We start from the raw sequence: 10,915 nt of genomic DNA, 5'->3' as shown, positions 1-10,915 counted from the left end.
GAAGCTTTGAAGGCCAGGACCTTTTTCTCCTCTGACAATGCAGCATCTACTGGCTTTGATGACCCAAATACAGGTTATTTACCCAGTGTGTGAAGCCTAATCCTCACACAGAGACTAGAGAGATATCAGGGTGCTGCAAGTCTAATGCAAAAATTAACACACCATAGTGACAGAACAGAGAATACTTATACACGAGAAGTTGAGATCAAGTTACAATGCTTACCACACTTTACCTATTGTCCTAGATTGGTCTATTTGCATATTCAGAGGGTAGGGGCAAGGTTAACGATTCTTCCCTCCTCCTCTTGTTCCTGAGACATCCTGTTATCTGTCCCCTTATCTGTGTGGTTAATGATGCATACAAGGTTGTGCCCTATAGTGGAGCCAGTCTGAGTCCTTGGCAGGCCAGCAGTTATCACCCTTTAGCACAGTCATTCTGAGTACCGTTTAATTCCTTGGTCCACAAGGACTGTCACAAGGCATGTCATCAATAATCTGGAATATTGACACAGAATTTAAAAGAAAAGCGTCTGAACTCAGCACCCGGAATCTCCAGTAGCTCTCAGGGACTATTTGGTGTAAAAATTGTTTGTTCCATGACAGAGTGCCAACTGACATAGATTCCAGTTCTGCTTCCTCCTTTTTCCTGACCATGTCAGCAAAAATTTACTGAAGTGGCTCAAACTCGGGTTTTTGGTTGGTTGGGTTTGTTTTTTTTTTGTTTGTTTGTTGCTGTGTTGCTTTCGTTTGTTTGGGTTTTGTTTGTTTTGTTTTCCTAAAGTGTTTTACAGGGAATTAGTAACACTTACCAGTTATATGCCTAAACAGACACCATAGAATTACCTACAAATTCTTGGCATAAGATGATGCCTGTAAATAGATTACAGATTAGGATCCTTAAAAAAAAGCACTCCTAGGGTGTTGTAATTATAATTATTGTGGTCATAAGGGAAGCTGTTGACAGACAAATGAAGCAGTCTAGAAAGGCTGAAGAAAAGGTTAATCGAGATGGTTTGCCCTGGTCATATTGTCATATAAAGTGCAAATGTTAATATTAAGTTAGTTCCTGAAATGCAAAGAGACTATGTTTAGAAAGGAGACTGTTTACAGCAGGTTTTTGCAAAGCTGGGTGCTCGCTGGACTCCCACAAATTAAGCACACTTTCCTTGCAATGCATTAAAAATGCAAATTCATCTTATATTAACATCTAGATACTTACCTGGCAAGTTCTCTTGGGAGAAGGGGGTCCTACCTGGTGAATTTAACTACCCATTGTTCTCTGCTACCTGTGATACCCATGTCCTGTGTTTCTAGACATTCACACCAAGATAAGCTCAGCAAATATCTGCTTCCTTTGTCATGCTGGCTTCTCTCTTCCAATATCACAAAGTGCTACAATTCAATTCCAAGTCTCTACAAGCATCAAAGTTATATGAAGTTTTGACATCTTTAGAAATATGTTATAAAAGTTGGCCAATGTCACGCAGGAAACCCTACAGCAGGAATTAAGTTCCAGTCTTCAGAGGTAAATGTGTCATAGATTGGGATGAATACCTAGTCCAATCTGGTTTTACATAAATTCATTTGGAGACTGTATCTCCTTGACTCTACAGGCTTCTTGTGTAATCAAAATAGTGAATGTGGCTTCCTAGGCTCATTCTCCCAGATAGTTGGTGTTAAACTTTCATCTGTATCAGGCCTCTGCTGTGGGCTTTTAAAAATTACTTATATTTTCAAAATAAGCTGTAATAAATATGTTCAACTTTTTATTCACTTTTTGTGCTGGAATAGACCAAGCCATCTTGAAATAAATGTAACTTTTAAAGACTTCTCATGGTCCTTTTGGGTCTCTTGAATTTACAGGACAACATACTCTGTAAATTAAACTTCATTTTATGAGGTCATTAAGAAAGAAACAAGTACAACAAACAATTGCTCCATCCTCTTTGCATGACTAGTTCATCATGTGAATTCACTAATTTATCAAGAAAGTAATGAGATTTGGTTGTCCAGAAAGCAGGGTCCATTACCCAGTGTGCAAGAAACCAATCCACAGAGGCAAGATACTTACTTTAATATCCAGTTCTCCACAGAAAAGGGAGCAGGGTGGTATTTCACAAAGCAGGATCAGTTTCTCAAAATGCAAGTGCTACTTTTGTACCCAAAAACGTGAGAAAGAGCTTTATCTCTAGCATTATTCTACCACTCACATACATGATTGGTCAACTAATTCCTCGCTTCCATTTAAAGTGGTAACGCTCAAAAATGTCGCTAGGCACGCTCGAAGAGTAGGGGGTTTGTTTTTAGTCGGGGTCCCTCTAGCCTATGGGTGTGAATTTTAGTATGCTAATGGATCATGCATATATTAATACAGTTATTTCAATTACTCAATATGTTTTTCCCCAGTGCTCAATTCTGCTAGGCTGGAATATTATGGGTCTAGGAAGACAGAGGACTGAGGAATGTGCTTGATAGCATTCCCTACTGGAAACTTTTCCTGCCAGCTATGGCAGTAACTCAGGCTTGTTTCAGCCAAACAGGAAACAATGCAGATATAAACTTCTAAAATTAAAGGTAGCTCATGTGAATGTGCAGGAACATGAATAAGAGAAACTCAGTATGTTGTCCTGAAAGCGTCCATGACCCAGTGTACAGGAAGCCAATCCACAAACTCCAGATATTTGCTTTAATATCCAGCTCCACGGAGAGAAGGGAACAGGGTGGTATTCCACAAAGCAAGCTGAGCTTCCTGAAATGCAAGTGCTACTTTTTATACCCAAAAACGTGAGAAAGAACTCTATCATTATTCTATCACTCACACAGGATTGGTCAACTAATTGCTCACTTCCATTTAAAGTGACAATGCCCAAAAATTTCACTAGGCAGGCTCAAAGAGTAAGGGGATTGTTGTTAGTAGGGGTCCCTTAAGCCTGAGGGTGTGAATTTCAGTATGCTAATGACTCATTAATATGGTGATTTAAATTACTCTATTTATTTTTTTTTTGACCCAGTGCTCAAGGCTGTAACCAAGATAAGTTGTGGGGAGTGCTCCTCTCCAGCTCTTCCATCTGTCCTGCGGGTGTCCTTTAGGCCTGTCTCAAGGCCAGGCTGTTGACTACTTGGGGAGTATTTTTCTCTAACTGGAATCTGGTTTTGTCTAATTCTTACTGTTTCACTGTTATCTAGGTCCTGTTTTTATTTTGTGTGTCCCTTATGTTCTCCTTTATGTGATTATTTTTTTTTCCCGAGTGTGATTTTTCCCCCAAAATTTTACTTATTTCAATTAATAACTGACATCAGGTACATCTGTGTCTTTCAAGGCAATCTCCCTGGGATTTGTATCAAGAAGATCACCTGAGAAACTTTAGAGATTTACACTTCTGTAAGACCCAGGGCTCCAATGAGCTAGTGTCAACAGGCACAGGGGTGGCCACAGGTGTTAAGGAAAGAGCCAAGGATGAGGTAAAACTTTTATTGCTGTGCAGCTACCCATCTTTTTAGAAGTGTAGGAGAGTTAGCTTGTCCACCTGTATTTCCCTCAGGCCACAAGCAGTGTCCCAGTGAGTGTACGGGAATGGCTTTGTCAGGAGGTTGGTGATGGAGTATTAGCCTTGTTAAGCTCCAGTAAACAGGCTTTACTCAAGGGTCAGAGCAGAACCTGGCACAGAGGAGAAGTTTCATCTCTACCAGCAAGGAGACAGGGCCCAATGGGATGTTGTAGCTATGGGAAGAGCAGGAATACCAAGTTGGCTGCATGGGATGGCTGTATGCTCCATATAGACAAGACCACAGCATGAGAGGCTGGACTGTTATAGTTGCATGTGGACAGGTAGGAAGTGAGGCAGCTTCTGGGAGCAGCTGGCTGCTTTGGCCACTGGCATCGCTCTCCTGTTGTGTGCTGCAGCCACTCAAACCCTCATCATACACCCCCAGCACATGAGGAGCTGTGGGAGCAGCATCTCCTGTGGGGCTGCCGGCTTATTTTGAAGGACAGCTTCCCTGACTCTTGTTACATGGTGGTCTTCTCTCCTTCAAGCAGTAGCTTTGGAAAGGTCGTTGTTTGTGTTTTGGCCCTCCTGCCCACAAAAATGTCTGGTCAGAGGTCAGGCTGCAGATGGCCTTGTGGGATGGAATTGCCCCAAAATAATCAAGTGCAGAGATTCACTGGGTTGTCAAATGGCTGGCATGGAATTAATGCAGGAGGAAGGGAAGGGGCACTGGCTTAACACCAGGATGGAAAAACACAAAACAAAACAAAAAATCACTGAAAACCCAATCATCTCACACTATTCCCAACCATAAAAATATGAAAAATTACCTATCCTTGCAAGGAATTTGGAGACATTAATTACTGTTTGTGGAGCACTATGTACTGTAGCAATAAATTACATGGGAGAGCCTATGAGGATATTACTAATTGTGTATTCAGGGCAGAGTTTGAATAGGATATAGTAAATACGGCATGAGGCCGTGCACTTAACAAAGGAGGACAAAAAAAGCTAACAAATAGTTGCTCATTAAATGTATGACCTCCATGTACACAGAAAGGCCAAAGGTCCTGCATAAAAAGGTATATGTTATCCTGTAATTAAAGATTCTACAGTACATGTAAGAGTTACAAGTTGTGTTTTGGGGTTTTTTTGTGTGTTTGTTTTTTGTGTTTTTCTTTTTTTTTTTTTTTGTCTGGGGAAACTTTAAATCAGGCATTTCCTGTCCCCTGTGTATCCAGCTTTGCAGATCCAACACTCTTTGAATGTAGGCTTTTTATGTAATTCAATAGAAAAAAATTAAATATTGTGTTTCCCCTGCTTGTCTTGCCACGGCTGGCACTGAGCATCTTCTCCCATGCTGCTTTCACCATCTGGAACAGACTAAATAGTTTCCTGCATTGCCTCAAATCCTATCACCAAATCCTATCTTCTGGGCCTATCATTCCTGCCCACCTTCTCATAAAAGGACCCAGTCCCATTTCTTCACCAAGCTTAGCTCCATTAAAGTTAAGTCCCTGACAGGTCTTTTCTTCTCTTTTGTTCTATGTTTTTATACCATACAGACATGAAGCTGTAAGATGTCAGTACATCTGCCTACATTTATTAATATAAAACTAAATCATAGTGATGCAGTGTTCTGAAGTTTTCCATGTCACATTAATTAGTTCAAAGAAATGTTTAGTTGTCTAAATTAGGTTTTAATTACATAGTAGCAAACTAACTTGCTATATATGGAAACTCAGACTGACTGCTCCTTCTAAAGAAATCTGAATTCCAGTACCCTGCTGAAAATTGTAAAGGTAAATAAAAAGCAGAGAATCAGATCACATTCAATTATCACCCAGAAATAAAAAGCTAATTAATATGTTTTTAGATATGTACTGCAAACGTATTACAAATGCAGTCAACATGAACCAAATAACTAACGGTGAAATGGCTACAGAGCAGTACTGATACTGGAAGAGCACTGATTTCACTGCCTTTGCAGTTATTTAACATGTATGAACTGAATTTGGCCCAACATGTTCTAAATGTGAAGCAAAAAACTTGATTTGGAAGAAAACAGTGACACAGTGATCTCTCTGATCAGTACTTTAAATGATCACTTAATATATGGTAGAAATAGCAAGTAGTGCAGGGGAAGTTTTGACCTGAGCATCAACAGGAAGTGGAGGTGGCACTTGGTGTTGTTTGCCTTGTGCTTCTGCTTCTAATATGTTTTTACTCTAACTATTCTAATGGTTTATCACTACAAGTTTTATCTACTATTATTTAATGAGATAATACTTTGTTTTGCTTTCCTCAAAATTTAAATAATCAACCACGTTGGTTTTCCTCACCACTCTGAATTTTTCAAATTGCCACCAACATGAATTCTCTTTGCATTGAGTAAGGCTGGTATTATTATGCTATTATCTCCACTCTCCTGAGCCTTCATGGCTTTGCAGAGATCAAATGCTCATATCCTACATTTTTTCCTGGAACTGGAGAGCCACCGATTCTCCAGCGATTAACAACAAACTCTTTTAATTGTGTCATAGATGAGATTCTCAACCTGAAAAAGGACAATCTTTCATGTACTATGTGAATTCAAACTTCAGTTGTACAGAATTTACTGTGTTCTGCAAAATCTTTTAAAAATAGAGTAACATTAAGACAGAGTACAGATTAATTTTAAAGAAAAGAAACCAATCCTTCCCTGCTGACAAGCTAATTTGCATTCCTCTAAGAATTACAGAATGAAGTAAAATTATTTTATTGCCTTCCTTCATCATTGTGCCACGATGCTAATTATGCTCCTGGTGTTTTAAAGTCTATAATGCTATTTCCTGCCACTGGGTTCCTATTTCTTCATTAACTTAATTCTTTAGCACATGCTTTATGCCTCTAGTTAGGGCCTGGTAACAGTCTATCATCTTACAATGACACTGGTGGGTAAGCCTTCATTCAGTGTAGAGATAGAAATGGCAGAACAATGACTCTGTAGAATTGAAACTGTGTAAAAATGATTAATATTTTCCAGGCTGATCAGCATACGCTGCCACCGAGTGACTATGAAATTGTTGCATTTTAATATGGAAAACTGATGAAGTCTAGAGCATAAATAATATGAGTTATGCAAACATATCACTGCATTCTTGTAAGAGGCTGGTGTCTTTCAGTGTATGGAAGTCACTAAACATCCTGGAGGACAGTCGCTTTGCTGGAATCGCTGTTTCGCATAGACTTCAGTAAGAGTGACCTTTCATTTTTGACACTATTTCCAGTTGATTGCAGAAAGAGATAAGGACTTTCAACCAAAAAACAAGCACATCTCTGATAAAGCTTAACAAAGAACAAAGGGTCACTGCTATCTGGTCTGGGAAGTGTTTGCAAACTGCACATAAGCATAGGCAAGCTAAATAATAAGCAGTTTCAAGGGCCTTTCCGATCACTGCTAGAGAGAGATGCATGAAAGGTTACTCTCTTCTTGTTAAGAGTATAACAAAATTATTGGCATAGAGAATACACAGTCAGAGGATTAACCATCAAGCAGAAACAGTCCTTCCTGGGAATCAAGCTTACAAAAGTAAAAGGAGTGCTTTGTGGCAATTTAGTCTGACGGCCAACAACAGTACGGCTGCAGAAACATTAAATTTAGCCCTTAAACTAACATATTACCTTCTGCCCATGGCTTCTAGGGCACTTTTGGCAGCTGAGGATTTCTGCACAGAAGCCATCCCTCAGCCACCCCTAGGACTGGAGCTGCAAAAGGGGATGGACAGCAAGGCGTTTGGCACTGTGCTGGGTGTAATGCTTCTTGGGATGTGCTGTCTTTGGCCAGGGAGAAGGGGTGAGTTCCTCCAGCTCCTTTCCTCTGTTAGAGCAAGGGAAGGCGAGCTTGGGACCAAGGGCTGGAGGTTAACCTATGCTGAGCCCATAGGAAATGGCAGCATTAAGACTAAGGCTGTGCTATTAAAGAACATGTTTATGCCTAAATGAGGTCTCCAAATACAGGATGCCTGTCGTCAGTGCATTTGCCTCGCGAAATTGAGTGGTGTGGTTTCCAACCATACTTCCAGCAAGTGTCACTGGCTTATTTGGACATCAGACATGACTTTGGAATGTTTATTTCAATGGCCATGTTTTTCTCTCCATGAAATGATTGCAGTTGGAATCCCTGGTAAAGCCAGTGGGAATCATACCTAAATGTTTGACGACAGAAACTTAGCCTGGTCACTTGAAGTGAATGTAGCATTTATCCAAGGTCTTTTAATTAACTAAAATCAGGAAGTTGTTTTTTGTGTTTTTATTGTTGACAGTAGACAGTTTGGATTTTTTAATGAAAAAACTCCTATCTTCCCCCTCCTCAGTAAATGACAAAATTTCTGGTATTGATTGAAGCAAGAGCTTTCAAGAGCTTTGTCACTGTCCTTCCTAACCCCTACCCTATTGAAGTGTTTGACCTCCCCTGCACGAAGACCACTAAGTTAGACAAATTATTGCAGTGATTTTGTCATACAAGCAAGTTCTTTAGGTTAATTTAGATCATTAGAATAATTTCCCATTTTTCCTACATCTAAAGATATTTTGCAGCTTACATTCTGTCCTTTTGCTAATTGTTTTAAAAGGGTCTCTGTAATAGAAAAGGAGATCTATCACCAGACCAGTCATTTTTCTGGCATGCTGCACAGTGAGTAATGCAATTGCTTAAATAAAAATGGTACAGCTTTAACATCACAATCTAATCACTCATTTCTTTGCCTTTCATCCTAATAATGTAAGACATAATGAACTCTTGGTAGATATGGTAATACCTTATCAGTATTTCCATAGGGTTTATGTTTTCATTTAATATTATTCTAAAAAAAAAAATAGCAGAACAAAATATAATTCTTGTCATTTTGCCCAGTTACTCACTTCGTGATTTTTATGTTCTCCCACTATCAATTAAAAGAAATTATCAAATTAACCATTTTTAAAGGCATTTGCTAGTTGCACATACATACCATTAATTTAAATGACTTGTGAAATCAATCAAATAATGGGGCCCAGTCTCCTTTCCCTGAATAATGACTTCAAGGAAGATCTACCTCCCTCTCAGGGAAAGAATGGATAGCTGGAAATGCTCAGGGGAATAAAAGGATTTAAAGCAGGGCACATAAAAGGCTGAGTAGAGAAGTCTTTGAAAATAAATGCAGGCTCCAACAAAAGATGAGAAAGAAAAGGGTAGAGAGGGAGAGGGGGACTCGGGATAGATATGAGCAGTGCATACAGAAGAGGTTGCTGAAGCAGTGCATAATACCCTGATGGAAGGGTGAATGTGCTGTAGGTGCAGGGTTGTAGTCAGAAAAAAAATGCATTTTGATGAGAGGCATGGGATGTGAGAGGCTGGCTGTGGCTAATGGGCGAACAAGGAGACCCAAAAAGGAAGCCAGTCTGGAAAATGACACCAGGAATCTCAAAATGAAGTGTTTGTCTTCCTACTAGTACAAAATGAGCTATTATTCACAAACACAAAATTATGGTGACAAAAAGAGAGCTGGGGCCCATATTAATATTCTCGAAGTGACAGAAATTATAACAAATCCTTTCCCTTTTCCTACATCTCAGATTAAGATTTAACTGAAGATAAAAGGCACCTGACTTCTCATCAATTCTGAATGAAACAAAAATCATAATATTGCCTCACAGTTATATGTCTTCTGTCTGGGTTGTTCTCATTTGTAGCAAAGTCACTCTGGAAGATTCTCTCAGAGCAGGACTAGAGTAGGCTATAGTATTTCCAGTGCGTGTTTATATCTACTTCTACAGACAAAAAGCACATAAGATGGTTAACATTTTTAATTGTCAGAGCTATCAACTTAATGGAGATCTGCTAAAAGATCATCACTGCCTGACATATCTCCAGTAATGTATATTCAGCCAATTCCAATTATTAAAGTAGCAGTTGATTCACAGGACTTACTCATGGATATTTGGTATTACTCTCCATCTGAGGGTACCTGTTGGACTAGATCTCATGAGAGTGGAGGGGTGAAATACAAGATACATATTCTCAAATGTATCTTACCAGGCACCTGAACCATTCCGTGATTCTTTGACAGGTACTAGGCAAGGTTTGAAGGAAAGGCCCAGGATAGGTATGACGGGAAGTCCTGGTCTACAGGCAGCTCTGGTCATTGAGAAGGAGGAGCTGGGCAGGGGCTCACTGTCTGGCCTCAGATATCTGTGTTATCATTACATGTCCCCTTGTGCAGCTAACCTGGGCTCTGACAATAGCCAGGCACTTCTACAGGCTGGGGCATTAGGTTTCAAATGCATGCAGTTCCTCTGCAGGAGAGTTTTCCTACAGCTTGTGGATCCAGTGCATTTCAAAACACAATAGTCCCCATGGGCAGCCTAGCAAAATCCATTCCTTCTCCACAGCTTTGAGTCCAGTGCTGTAATCCCACCAGAAACTTTACAGCTCCCTTGTTCCCATCCTGCTACTTCAGAGGCATTGTAGAAAAGGGGTACACACCTGCTGGGATCAGAACTGAGGCTGATGGCAGAGGAAGTGGTTCATGTCTGCTATGTAGAGAAGGAGACTGAAGAAATATCCAGGGATATACCCTCCCTCCCAGGAGTCTGCTGTGGGACTTTTGGGGCCAGGTTGTCAAAAGTGGTGCCCAAGGGCTCACATTCCTCAAGATCCTCCTACATGTGAAAACTGAGATTCATGGTGTGGAAATCCGAGGCAGAGGCTGGCTCAGTTGTGTGCTCCCTCCTAAAGACCTTCTCAAGCTCCCTGTCCTGGGCATGAGACTTACTGTTCTTTTTAGTTACTGGCCTGCAAGAAGACCATCTTCATCTTTGACTTTTTAATGTAACCTTGTTTGCCACTTCTTTTGTGGGTGACAGCTGGCGGGAAGTTATCAACCTTCTGAAATTGCCAGCAGGTTATCTTGCCCCTTGAGAAACTCTTCTTTCTCCCATGGCACAGGTTCCTGGAAAATGTCATATCTTCAGGACTGCAGGCTTGCAGTTATCTGTAATTTTTGGTGGCTGGAAGAAGGAGCTTCCAGTGTGGTAGAGAAGAGTAGAAGTGTGGAGAAGGGATAATATCAAAAAGAGGATAATGAAAGGTGGGGTCAGCAAAGTGGTTTGACAACAGAAGGCAGGAAAAATGAGGAGGGAAAAGTTTCAGATCTGAAGACTAGATTAATGAGGATAACTCAGCAGATGGGTAGACATCACTTAATCAATTGAGGACTGGCAGTTGACAGTAAATAGGAAGATATATGCAGTTCTTGACCCTGCAAACTCCTTCAAGCTTTGAGGCCACTCTTCAGTGTCTGAGAGCCTTCTGGGAATGCACTTACCTTAGCTACATGCTGGAGGTCCCTGTAGAGAGAAAGTACATGCAGGGTTTAGGACACATTACTCCACTGAGTGCTGGAGTG

This window comes from Chaetura pelagica, unplaced genomic scaffold, assembly GCF_000747805.2.
Source record: "Chaetura pelagica isolate M959 unplaced genomic scaffold, ChaPel_1.0 scaffold79, whole genome shotgun sequence".
NCBI lineage: Eukaryota > Metazoa > Chordata > Aves > Apodiformes > Apodidae > Chaetura > Chaetura pelagica.
The sequence above is the reverse complement of the archived record's forward strand: the minus strand, read 5'-3'. Positions refer to the sequence as shown.